This window comes from Cynocephalus volans, chromosome 13 (assembly GCF_027409185.1).
Source record: "Cynocephalus volans isolate mCynVol1 chromosome 13, mCynVol1.pri, whole genome shotgun sequence".
In the NCBI taxonomy this organism is placed as follows: Eukaryota; Metazoa; Chordata; class Mammalia; order Dermoptera; family Cynocephalidae; genus Cynocephalus; species Cynocephalus volans.
This window is the reverse complement of record NC_084472.1, coordinates 19,297,999-19,311,523: the sequence shown is the minus strand read 5'-3', so window position 1 is coordinate 19,311,523 and position 13,525 is coordinate 19,297,999. Positions and strand designations below refer to the sequence as shown.

The window sequence follows — 13,525 nt, the reverse complement described above, 5'->3', positions numbered from 1 at the left end:
GGTTGGCTACCTCCGTGAGTTATCAGTTGGCCTCTAGTCCCTTGTGTGTGTGGTTGCCTCGGGTCTTGGGCCTCTCTGTGGAGACACCTCTCTGGTCAGCTTGGACTCTGCTGGACTCCTGGATCCCGGGCGGTACCACAGGGTGTGTGGTCTCTGGTGAGCTTCCACTTCCCGTGCAGGACTTCTCCCTGTTCCGTGCACTCTGGCCCAGGCTGTTGGATCACGCAGTGGCGACCCCACAGGGTGTGTGGTTTCTGTCGAGTCTCCGCCTCCCTAGCCGGACATCTCTCCACTCTGTGCGCACTGGGCTTGGCTGGGACGTGTCTTCTGCAGCCCTCATCTATCAGCTGGGCCTTCAAGACCCTGCTCGGCACTGCCTCACCCAGGAATTCTACCAGGTTTCTGCTAGGCACAGAGGACCGGTTGCTCTGGGTGCCTTTGTAGCACTGTGTAGATCTTTCTCGGGACTTATCACCTTCCTCCTGGTATTGTGGTTATTTGTGTACTTGTCTTATCTCCCACACCAGAGTGTGAGCTCCTTGGGGGAGGAGCCTGCAGCACACGGTTCACCTTTGAATCCCCCCAGCGCGGACCGAGTCCAGTGCCCACCCGCAGTCAGCTCTCCGGCAGGTTCAAGCGAACTCGGGAACTCTCTGACTACACTATTCCTAACCAGAAATCAGTTAGGCGTTTTTCCAAACTGGTGGCCGCAGAGATGGTATCTGCCTCCCAGTACCAGGAAGTTTACTGGGGGCCGGAGCCCAGGGTGCGGTGGAGTGACAGTTGGCCCAGCCCGTACTTCCTTGCCCTCCCAACGATGGCTGGGGATGCCCCACGCCACCAGCCCCACCAGAGAACTGCGGAGGGATTGGGAGGGGTGGCCAGCCCGCAGGCCCTGGGAAGCCCCGCGCCGGGGCAAGCAAGTGGGAAGGCTCAGTGAGGAGCCAAGTTGGGCGAGGAGGACAGGCTTTGCTGAGCCAGGCTGGAGCCACCACCACCTGAGAAAATGGAGGCAGCCCTGGGGCCAGTGAGTGGCCTGGTGGGGCAGGCGGAAGCCAGGCGGGTGTCCGCCCCCTGAGCAGGGCCGGGCCGGGGGTCACTCACAGGGCTGTGCCGGGTCGAGTGCCTCCCTCTCTGCCTCTGCATCATCACCGTCCCTGTTCTCGGCCGCCGCCACCTTGGGCTGCTCACTCGGTCCCGTGGCGTGGCTCGAGCGCTCCCAGGAATCTTCTTTTATGCCAGCCTGAAACCTCAAATCCTGAATAGGGCAGCTGGCCACCTTCAGCGTGGCCCCGGCCTCCGGGATCCTGGCAGCATCAACAGCAGCCCCGGCGCCATGTTCCTTGTTTAGAGACTTGTTTTTGCAGCTAAGAAACAGTTCTTTTCCTGCTCCATACTTCAAAGCTGTTGCCTGTAAATGAGGCAGCCTCTCCTGCCAAGGGCAAAGTGGCAGTCAGCCCCCACGACTGGCCACCAGCAGCGGTCCTCCCTTAAGAGACGGCAAGAGGAAGGTCCACAAGTTTCCCGGCTGCCTAAGGCCCAGTGGCCGCCTTTTCCACCTCAGCTACTCCGCGCCAACCACTGCAGCCACCGCCATCTTAGGATCCTACCCCCAACTGTTTGAACTCAATTTTTCCCCCTTTTTAAGAGCCCTGAAAAGTTACATATATTGGTTTCTATGTGATAAAAATATCTTTGCCTAGAACAAAGTTGTTGGTGTGCATTTCTAACAACTCTTATATGTACAATTCACTGACTTGAATATTCAGTTCTTCAAAATAGGAGTAAGTCTATAATTATCCAAATTATTTATCATAATAAACAGCCCTGGATTTTTCTTTAGTGATTTAGCTCTATGTGAGATATTGCATTGTATGAGGTATATATAATTTTCAAGTGAGAAATACCAAATCTCATAGAGAGTAATTATAGCCATTGTTATTATTTAGGATTAGTGGGAGACTTCTGTCTCTGGTCAAGATGGAGAACAAAGACTGTATTTACTCTTCTGGTTAAAGCAACTAAAACAACAACAACAACAACAACAACAACAAAATATATGAAAAGACAGTTTTCACATAATGGGCGTCAGATAGTGAAGCACAGTGATCCCTGAGAGAAGGGAGACAAATGAGAAAGGCCCTACAATGGCTCCAGTGTACTGCCTGTAGAGTTTCCACATGCAGTGCAGTGAGGAAAACCCTGTACTATGGAGTACAGTGGTATTCCTGAGTTGAAGAGACAGAGCTGGGAGTCAGGGGAGGCCAAAGTAATTAAAGTCTACAGAGAAGACCACCAGAGAGGAAATAGCTGCATAGAAAGAAATCTCTGGATTTCTGCAGAGGGTTTCCCTGGAGTCTTCATCTATGTACTCATCTGCATAAGCATGTGAGAAACTACTTGAGGCTGAGGAAAAAACTACCCAAAAGGAGTAGAGGGGATAGTCCTTCCAGCTTATACGGTGCTAGGAATAGCTTTTTCCCCCAGAAGCCAGAATAGAAAAATAGTATAATTCATGGGACATTAGACAGAGTATTCAGAAAAACATTGTCTCAGTAGTGGGGGAAATTTAAATCTTGACTATAAATTACTATGGTCTCAACTAACAAAGCTTAAAAGTGAGCTTAAAAGGTTCAAATTATTTTCAAGTATGTTAGTTGCATCCCCAAATAAAGTTCAGAATAATATTGGAAATGGAAACATATCCACCATCCAACAAAGTAAAATTACAATATATAGCATTGTTACTGTACGGCAAAGATTATCAGGCATGCAAAGAAGCAGGCAAATATGACCCATAATAAGGAAAGAAAGCAATTAATAGAAACAGATCCAGAAATTATGCAAATGATAGAATTAGTAGACAGGGACATTAAAAGTTATTATAACTATATATGTTCAAGAAGGTAGACGAAAGATTAAGTATGTTAAGTAGAGACATGGAAGATATTAAAAAGACCCAAATTTGACCTCCATAGGAAAGCAATAAAATAATTTCTGAGATGAAAAATAACTGGGTGAGGCTAACAACAGATTAGACACTGTAGTAGAAAAGATGAGCAGTATACACATCAATATAAACTATCCAAAATGAAACACACTATACTGGGTTGAACAGTGTTCTCCCCAATTTATGTCCACCTGGAACCTCAAAATGTGATTTTTTTTTAATCTAAAAAGTTTTATTTAACCAACACAACCATATTCAATAAAGTCAGTTTTGGGGAAAATGAGTTGCTTGCTAATAAGTGGAAAATAACAACATCTTTTTGAACAATACATCCAACAGAATGTCATAGAGTTTGATGCAAACTTCAGTCCAGGTCACAATCTCCTGACTTATGCGCTCTCATAAACTCTGGTGGAAGTGACACCTTTCATGACACATTCCACCACCAGTTCATCACCCTCTCATTTTCTCTTTATGGTGGTTGATTTTCCATCCCACTTCTGCACCTGTACCAGGGCACCCCCATCTAATGCAGTGGTGCTCTTGACTTTCCTGTCGTGTCTGACAACTTCATCAAATTCCTGGCCCAGTTTGAAGGAAATCTCAGTATTTTTAAAGGTACTTTCTGATTTTATGTTGCTCACATCCCCATTCACACAATGATCATGTTGGGTTTCACCATGCCAGCCACTTTTCTGGTGGCAAAGCCCACTCAGTTTTGGAGGCTGGGAAGTCCAAAGTCCAGAAAACACATACAGTGAGAGTTTTCTTTGGCTTTACAGCAATTCAGGGGGTCACATTGCAAGATGGTGGAAGCAGAGAGCCAAATGTGACCTTATTTGGAAAGAAGGTCTTTAGAAATGTAATCAATTAAGATGAAGTCAGACTGAATTAAGGTGGGCCCTAAGCCAATGACTGGTGTCCTTTTAAGAAGGCCATTTGAAGACAGAGACATGTAGACACAGAGAGAAGAAGGCCATGGGAAGATGGAAGCAGAGTCTGGGATAATGCATCTACAAGCCAAGGATCAGCAAGGATTACTAGCAACAACCAAAAGCCAGAAGAGAGGCATCGGACAGTTTTTACTTCAGAATGTCCAGAGGGAACTAACCCTGCCAACACCTTGACTTTGTACTACAGGCCTCCTGAACTATGAGAGAATAATTTTTTGTTGTTGTGAGCCCCAGTTCATGGTAATTTTTTATGGGAGCCTTAGGAAAAAGACTGGAAAAAATCAACAGTGCCTCAGTGAACTGTAGAAGAACTTCAAGCAGCCTAGCATATATGTACTTGGAATCCTCAAAGGAAAGAATAAAATAGTAATAGAAAAATTATTTGAAGAAATAGTAGTTGAAAACAACAAAACTAGAGATCTAAGAACAAACTGTAAGCACAAGAATAGTAAAGAAAGCTATGCGAATTATACCATAATAAAACAGGGATAAAGAGAAAAATATTGCGAAAATATTAAACCAGTGATAAAAAATTAAAATCATCCAGTAAAAAGAAGTAAATAAAAAGACACATGTCCAAAAGGATAATGGTAAGAATTACAGCAGTTTTTCTTTGTTTTTGGTGTCTGGCCAGTATAGGGATCTGAACCCTTGACCTTGGTGTTATTAGGCCGCACTCTAACCAACTGAGCTAACTGGACAGCCCTACAGCAGACTTCTTGATGGAAACAATGCAGGCCAGAACACAGTGGAACAGTATCTGCAGTGCTTAAAGGAAACTGTCAACTTATAATTCTATACCATGTGAAAGTATTCTTTAGAAATGAAGGCAAGATGGCCAAAAAGGAAGCAGCCTTTGATTATGCATTGGAAGAACATGTGATCAATGAGGAGTACAAAATATGGAATATGGAAAAAGAAGCCCCCTTTTCTTTATGATTTGTTGATGACCCATGCTCTGGAGTTGCCCAGCGTAATGCATAGTGGCTTTCAGATATAACCAGACCAGAAGGGAAGGACTTCAGCATTCATCGGCTTGTCTTGGGGACACAGACATTAGATGAAAAAAACCACCTTGTGATAATGAGTGTGCAGCTTCCTAACGATGCTCATTTGATGCATTTCTACATTCACACTACAATAGTAAAAGAAGAATTTGGAGGTTTGGGCTCAGTTAATGGAAAAATTGCAATAGAACTCAAGATCAACCGTGAAGAAGAAATAAACAAGTCCTGTTATATGCCCCAGAACACTTGAGTCACTGCAGTAAATACTCCATCCAGTGATGTTCCTAATTTTGACTATACAAAACATCCTTCTAAACCAGATCCATCCAGAGAGTGCAACCCAGACTTGTGTCTCCATGGACATCAGAAGGAAAGCCATGAGCTTCCTTGGAATCCAAATCTCAGTGGGCACTTAGTGCTTCAGATGACCACTCCATCTGCCTATAGGACATCAGTGCCATTCCAAAGGAAGAGTGGTAGGTGCAAAGACCATCTTTACAAGGCATATAGCAGTAGCAGAAGATGTTTCCAGGCATCTGCTCCATGAGTCTCTGTTTGGGTTAGTTGCTGATGACCAGAAACTTGTGATTTGGGATATTCACCCAAACAATACTTCCAAACCAAGCCACTCAGTTGATGCTCACACTGCTGAAGTTAACTGCCTATCTTTCAATCTTTATAGTGAGTTCCTTCTTGCCACAGGATCAGCTGACAAGACTGTTGTCTGAGAAACATGAAACTTACGTTGCATTCCTTTGAGTCTGGTAAGGATGAAATATTCTAGTGGTCGCCTGCTGCTGTGGATTGATTGAATTGTGTCCCCCAAGGTTCATGTTATGGAAGCTTGATTCCCACTGTAACTGTTGAGGGTGGGAAGTCCTATTATAGTAATTGAAAGATGGGGCCTTGAAGAGGTGATTAGATTGTAGGACCATTCAGTAGTGAATGGATTAGTAATGGTGGTCAGGGGCATGGTTCTGAGGGCTCTAAAAGGAGAGTGAATGAGGAGGTTGGTCTTTGGTTCTCTCTGCTCCACCATTTTCACAATGTGATACTCTGCCGTCACTTTTGCCACCAACAAAGTTTTCACCAGATGTGTTTCCTGGACTTAGGAATTTCCAGCCTCTGAAACTGTAAGCAATAAATTTTGTTTTCTTATAAATTATGCAGTTCTGTGTATTTTGTTATAAGAAACAGAAATGGACTAATACATCTGCCAGTGAGAATATTTTGGCTTCCAGTGGTACCAATCACATACTGAATGTCTGGGATTTAAGTAAAATTCAAGAGGAACAATCCCCAGAAGATGCAGAAGACAGGTCACCAGAGTTGTTGTTTATTCATGGTGGTCACACTCCCAAGATATCTGATTTCTCCTGGAATCTCAATGAACCCGGGATCATTTGCTTTGTATCAGAAGATGATATCATACAAGTGTGGTGAAAGGTAGAGAACATTTATAATGATGAAGACCCTGAAGGAAGCATGGATTCAGAAGGACAGGGACCCTGTATATTTCTGTACTTCCTATGATTTTATACTCCCCTTTTCACCTTCTTAACTCTGAGATTGATTTAACACTGACTTTGAGACACACTGATTTTGTTCAGCTCTCCATCTATAAGAGGTTCCACAGACAATGGAATTAGCTCAAACAGTGAGTGTTTTCTAAATATTAACTGGAGGACTAGTTGATTCAGCAAAGCCACAGACATATTTAAATTTTCCTCAGGAATTTTCTAGTAACAAACACAGTTCTAAAGATGCCACATAAAGAGGAATAATATGTGTGATTATTTTTCTTCTTAAGCTATATCCCCAAGTTTTTCAGACTCATTTGAGTAAAGGCTAGAGTGAGTAAGGAATAGAGCCAAGTGAGGTAGGTATCTGAGCTATGAAGTAGAAATACTGTAAGGTGTCATTTTTATTCAGGAAATAGGGGAGATTCAAATCATATAGATTTCTACTCTAAAATATTCACACCTGACTTTCTAGGATGCACATTCTCCTATGCAGACTAGTATCCTTTTGGTTTCTTCAGTTAAGTCAAAAGTACATGTTCCTCTTTCCCCACATATTTTTGCTTGTTAGTGTATTTCTTGAGCTGTTTTCATATTATTTCTTTCCTTTCTGTGAAATGGTTTTTATTTTTGTTTTTAATGTGGGACCACCAAGTTGTAAAGATGTATGTTTTTTACCTGACAGTTATACCACAGGTTGACTGTCAAGTTGAGAAGAGTGAATTGATAGCTTGTGTTTGTTTTTTAAAATTAACTTAATCCTTGATAGGAGTTTCTTTTCTTTTTCTTTCTTTCTTTCTTTTTTCTTTTTTTAGGAATTAGTCCTTGACTACTAGTTTGACCACCTCCAATTTGGTGACCCCTTTCACCAGTAGGCCTATTACTCTCCATGACTAACTATGCAAGTGTTTAAAACAGAACAAACTGCTTTTCTACATTGAAAAAAAGAAAGATATGAAGGCAAATACATTTTATACATTTTAGACATATGAATGCTGAAATAATGTATCACAATCAGACCCGCCTTATAAGAAATGTACCTGTATCCTACAGGTAGAGGGAAAATTATACCAAATGGAAATCTGGATCTACACGAAGGAATGAAGAACACTGGAAATGGTAAATATGGGAGTAAATATAGAAGATATTTTTTCTTATTTGTAAAATCTCTTTAAAAGATAACCAACTGTTTAAAGCAAACATAATAACACGTTGTGGGATTTAAAACATATGCAGAAATAAAGTGTATACAAATAACAGTACAAAGGTCAGGAGGAGAAATGGAAGTATATTGTTATAACAGTCTTGTAGTATATGTGAAGTGATATAATATTACTTGGTGGTAGACTATGATAAGTAAAACCTAAAATAACTACCTACATATATATGCATACCCACAGAGAGAAAGTGGAACAAAGAATCTTAACTAGTATGACATTAAGGAGATAAAATGGAATCATAAAAAATATCCAAAAAAAACCAAAAGGCGGGAAAAGAAGAAAAAGGGTATGTAGAATAGGTGGGCCAAATAGAAATAAAATAGCAAGATGGTTACGTTAAACTTGATTATATCAATAGTCACATTAAATGTAAATCATCTACAAGGAACCTACTTTAGATATAAAGACACAAATGAGGTTAAAAATGAAAGAGTGGAAAAGATATACCAGACTTACAAAAAGTAAGGTGTAGTGGCTATAACGGTATCAAACCAAGTAGATCTCACAGTAAAGAATATTACTGGGGATAAAGAGGGTCATTTCATAATGATAAAGTTGTTAATTTATCAAGGGGACATAACATTCCAAAATGTTTATATGCCTAACAATAGACTTAAAAAATGCATGCCACAAAATCTGCCTAACAATAGACTTAAAAAATGCATGCCACAAAATCTGCCTAACAATAGACTTAAAAAATGCATGCCACAAAATCTGATAGAACTCAAGGGAAAAAATAAAGTCTACAATTTTAACCAGAGATTTCAACTCTCTCTCCATATTGATATAACAAGTAAGAAAAAAATCAGTAAGGATGTAGAAGACTTGAACAACACTATCAAGAAATGACTTGATATTTATAGAATATTATACTCAACAACAGCAAAACACGCATTCTGTTCAAGAATACACTGAACATTTACCTACATTGACCATGTTCTGAGCTGTCAATTAAGTCTCAATAAATTTAAAAAGATTCAAACCACAGAGAGTATATTTTCATACAACAATGGAATTAAATTAGAATTTAGTAACAGCTATCTGGAAAATTCCAAGTATTTGGAAATTAAATAATAAACTTGTAAATAGCCCATGGGCCACAAAAAGAGACAAAAAAGGAAAAGTATTTGAAGTGAATGAAAATGAATGCACAATATGTGAAAATTTGTGGGATGCAGCTAAAGCATTGTTCAGAGGGAAATTTGTAGCACTAAAATGCCTATATTAGCAAAGAAAGAGATCTTAAATGAATGACTTCAACTTCTATTTTAAGAAACTAGAAAAGAGAGCAAATTAAACCTAGAGTGATCAGAAAAGGAAAACAATGATAAGAATTTGATATCAATGAAATAGAAAACAAACAAAAAGAGAAAATCAATGAAATTAAAACCATATTCTTAGAGAAAATCAATAAAACTGATAAATCTCTAGTAAAACTGATCAGAAAAGAAAAGAAAACACAAATTGCAAATATCAGTAATGAAAGAGGTGAGAACTACAGACTCTACAGATATTAAGAGTGAGATAGATATATAGATAGGTAGATATGTTAATAAGAGAATAATAATAAGAGAATATTATGAAGAACTCATTGCAATAAATTTGAAAACATAGATGAGATGGAGAAATTCTTTGGAAGACAAACTATCAAAGCTCACTCAAGAAGAAATAGGTAACCTGACTATCCCTGTGTCTATTAAGACAATTGATTTTGCAGTTAAAAACCTTCCCAGAAACAAAACTCTAAGCCCAGATAACTTAGGGTGAATTTTATGAAACATTTAAGGAAGTAATAATACCAATTGTACACAAACTCTTCCAGAAAATTGAAGTTGAGGGTATATTTTTTAGCTCATTCTATGAAGACAGCATTAACCTGAAACCCAAACCACAAGAAAACTGCAGACCAATATCCACCATAGACATCGATTCAAAAGTTCTTAACATTTTAGCAAATTGGTTCTAATAGTATATAAAAGTATAATATCTAGTGATCAAATATCTCAGGAGTGCAAAGGTGGTTTAAAATTTGAAAATTAATGGAGATACTTTCCATTTTCCTATCTAATTCAGATAAAACACATTTTCCTAGGTTGTTTCCCCTGGAATTACTATGTCCTCCTAAAAATCTGACTAAATCTGAAATATGGTTTTTCCCAGGTTGGAACAGAAGTCTTTTTTAAGAGAAAAATCGAGAGTAGAATAGTGGTTACCAGAGGCAGAGAAAGAGAAGGGGAGGGAGGGCTGGGGAAAGGTTGATAGACTGGTTCCAAGTTACAGAGTTACCGTTAGATAGGAAGAATAAGTTCTGGTGCTCTAGGGTGATAATAGCCAGTGATGTCCTGTTGCATATTTCAAGATAGCCAAAAAAGAGGATCTTTTATAACCACAAAAAATGATAAATGTTTAGGTGATAGATATGCTAATATTCTGATTAGATCATTATACAATATATGCATGTATTGAAACAACTGTACCCCATAAACTAGTACAATGAAAAACAAAAAACAAATTAAAAAAAAAAGTACTTTTTTAAGACAGTCTGACTTTAGATAAGCAGTCTTCAGGCTTTGCTTTTTAAAGAAATAAACAAGGCATAGCACTATTGCAGTATTCAATTAAACTCTTACATATTACTATTTTAAAATTTCTGCTCTATTACTTTTCAATTGCTGTCTAACAAATTACCACAAACTTGCTGACTTAAAGTAACACACATTTATTATCTTATAGTTCCTATAGGTCAGGAGTCTGGAAATGGCTTAACTGGGTCCTCTGCTTAGGGTCTCACAAAGCTGTAATTAGATATGGCTTGGCTGTATTCTTATCGAGAGGCTTGACTGGGGAATAATCTGTTTCCAAGCTTACTTAATTTGTTGGCAAAATTAATTTCTTTGTGACTGTAGGACTGAGGGCCCTGTATCCTTGTGAGATGTTAATTGGAGGCTTCCCTAAGTTCCTAGCAGATGCCTGCAGGTCCTCCAGGCTTCCCACAGTTCCTTGGTGTGTGGGCTTTCCCAGCATGGCTGTTTAATTCATAAAGCTAATGAGGAGAGTCTCTAGAGTAAATCTGCCAGCAAGACAGTATTATATAATATAACATAATCACAGGAGTGACAGGACATCCCATTATATTTGTCATATTCTATTAACTAGAAGCCTACACTTGAGGGGAGAGAATTAGACAAAGCATAAACACTAGAAGACAGATCATGTGGGGTCAATATACTTCTGCCTACAATATATGCTTGAAGGACTTTAGGCAGCAACAGACTTGCTGTGGATTGAATGTCCCACCAAAATTGATTGAAGCTTGGCTAACATTGTAAGTGTTAAGGAGGTGGGAAGTCTGGTTATGGTATATGAAAGGTGGGGCCTTTAAGAGGCGATCATAAGGACTTATGAAAAGATTAATCCATTCATAGAGTAAGGGGTTAATGGTTTAATGGGTTACCAGGGAGTGGCTCTGATGGCTTTATAAGGAGAGCAAGTGAGTACGTTAACTCTCTCCATTCTTGCCTTGTGATACCCTGGTGACACAAGACCCTGTAGAGAGTTTGCACCCAGAAGAAGGTAGAATAGTGTTTACCAGAGGCAGGGAAATGGAAAGGGGCGGGAGGGCTATGATGTGCTGCCCTGGACCTTGGGACTTCCCAGTTTCCAAACTGTAAGAACTAAATTTTATTTCTTTATAAATTACCCAGTTTCAGGTATTCTGTTATAAGCAACAGAAAACAGACTTAATACAAGACTCTTAAGATCAATTGAATCTAACAATGTATAAAAAGAATTATACAACATGACCAAGTGGATTTATCTCAGGTATGAAAGGCTGGTTCAACATTCAAAAATCAATAAATGTCATCCTTCACATCAACAACTAAAGAAAAATCACATGATTATGTTGATAGATGCAGAAAAATCATTTGACAAAATGCAATACCCATTTGTGATAAAAACTCTTGGTAAACTAGGAATAAAGGGGAATTTCCTCAACTTGGTAAGGAAATATGCAAACAAACAAACTAAAACTAGAGCTAACATCATACTTAGTGTTCAGAAACTAGAAGCTTTTCCATTAAGGCCAGGAATGAGGCAAAGGAGTCCCCACTGCTATTCAACATTGTACTGGACATCACAGCTAACTAACACAATTAAAAAAAAAAAAAAAAAGGAAATAAAAGACATACTGATGGGGAAGGAAGAAATAAAGCTGTCTTTGTTCAGAAATGACATGATTATATAGAAAATTCAAAATAATTGACAAAAAAAATTCATGGAACTAATAAGCAATTACAGCAAGGTTATAGGACACAGGGCTAATATACAAAAGTCAATCACTTCCCCATATGCCAGCAATTAAAAAGTGGAATTTGAAATTAAAAACACAATACCATTTATATTAACACCCCAAAATGAAATACTTAGGTATAGGTCTAACAAAATATGCATAAGATCTATATGAGGAAAACTACAAAACTCTGTTGAAAGAAACTGAGAACTAAATAAATGGAGAGATATTCTATGTCATGGATAGGAAGACTCAATATTGTCAAGATGACAGTTCGTTCCAACTTTATCTATAGATTCAGTGCATTCCCAGTCAAAATCCCAGCAAGTTATTTTGTGGATGTTGACAAACTGATTCTAATGCTTATATGGTGATAGAAGAGACCCATGATAGCCATATTTTGAGAGCCTTCAGCTAAATTAGGGTTTCTATACCAGAGAAGCTAGCAACTCTGCCCAAAAGGGAAATGAAAGGGAGCTAGATGTGGATATTCTCAGTGTGCCTTTCACCAGATACTTCTCTTACATGGCAGATGGCCTAATGCCTAGTTTTCTGATCTGCAACTAGGGAGCCTTTCTCATGGGAAACTTGTTTATACTGGCAGAAACCCCTGTGGCTCTTGTCTGACCTGTGTCTAGTTTATTCCTGCCTGACCATCGCTCTGGTGCTGGGAGCCCAACCTTGTGTTCTCCCCAGCATTCTGGGGAAAACCCAGCCTGGGTCAGCCCTTAGTTCTTCAAATGGTAGGCACAAATTCAATATGCTATCACATAGGAAACAAGTTTAAAGATTTTTACTTATAGATCATGGGCAAGAAGGGCATAATAAGTTGGTAGAGCAGTCCTCCATCCGAGTCACATGAGGCAGGAATGAAGAGTCAGACAGAGATAGAGTGTGAGCATGTGGCAACTAGTAGTATATATAAGGGAACAAGGTGAGGGTCACTTTAAGTTTGCAGGCAGATTCCTGAATGGTTTGTTTAAAGGAAGTGGTGGGTAAGCATGGAACCCAGTCTGTTAGGCAGGAGAGATGCCTCTACTTTCTTATCTCTGGCCACCAAATGGTTTGAGCCATTTGGGAGAGTGTAGAAGTGGAAAGTGCCTCAAGGGTGATTGAGTCCTGCTTCTGGTATGAGAAAGTTAAACCTGTATTCAAAATGAATGCTGAGGCAACACAAAACTATAAAAATTTACTACAAGCCAACATAACAATGAAGGAGAAGATCAGAATTGTAGGACTGCCACTACCCAACTTCAAGACTTACTATGAAGCTACAGTAATCAAGACAGTGTGGTATTGACAAGAGAATAGACAAATAGATCAGTGGAACAGAATAGAGAGCTCAGAAATAGACCCACGTAAATATATTCAACTAATCCTTGACAAATGAGCAAAGGCAATACAATGGAAAATAGATAGTCTTTTCAAAAAAGGGTACTGGAACACGTGGACATCTACATGCAAAAAAATGAATTTAGACATGAACCTTACACTCTCCATGAAAATTAACTCAACATGGATCATAGACCTTATATGAAATGCAAAACTATGAAACTCCTAGAAGATAACATAGGAGAAAATCTA

At 39.3% G+C, this 13,525-nt stretch overlaps 1 pseudogene; it reads left to right on the top strand.

Moving 5' to 3' along the window:
* The first annotated feature begins 4,737 nt into the window (after positions 1-4,737).
* LOC134361597 (histone-binding protein RBBP4-like) lies at positions 4,738-6,443 on the top strand (annotated as a pseudogene).
* The last annotated feature ends 7,082 nt before the right edge of the window (positions 6,444-13,525 follow it).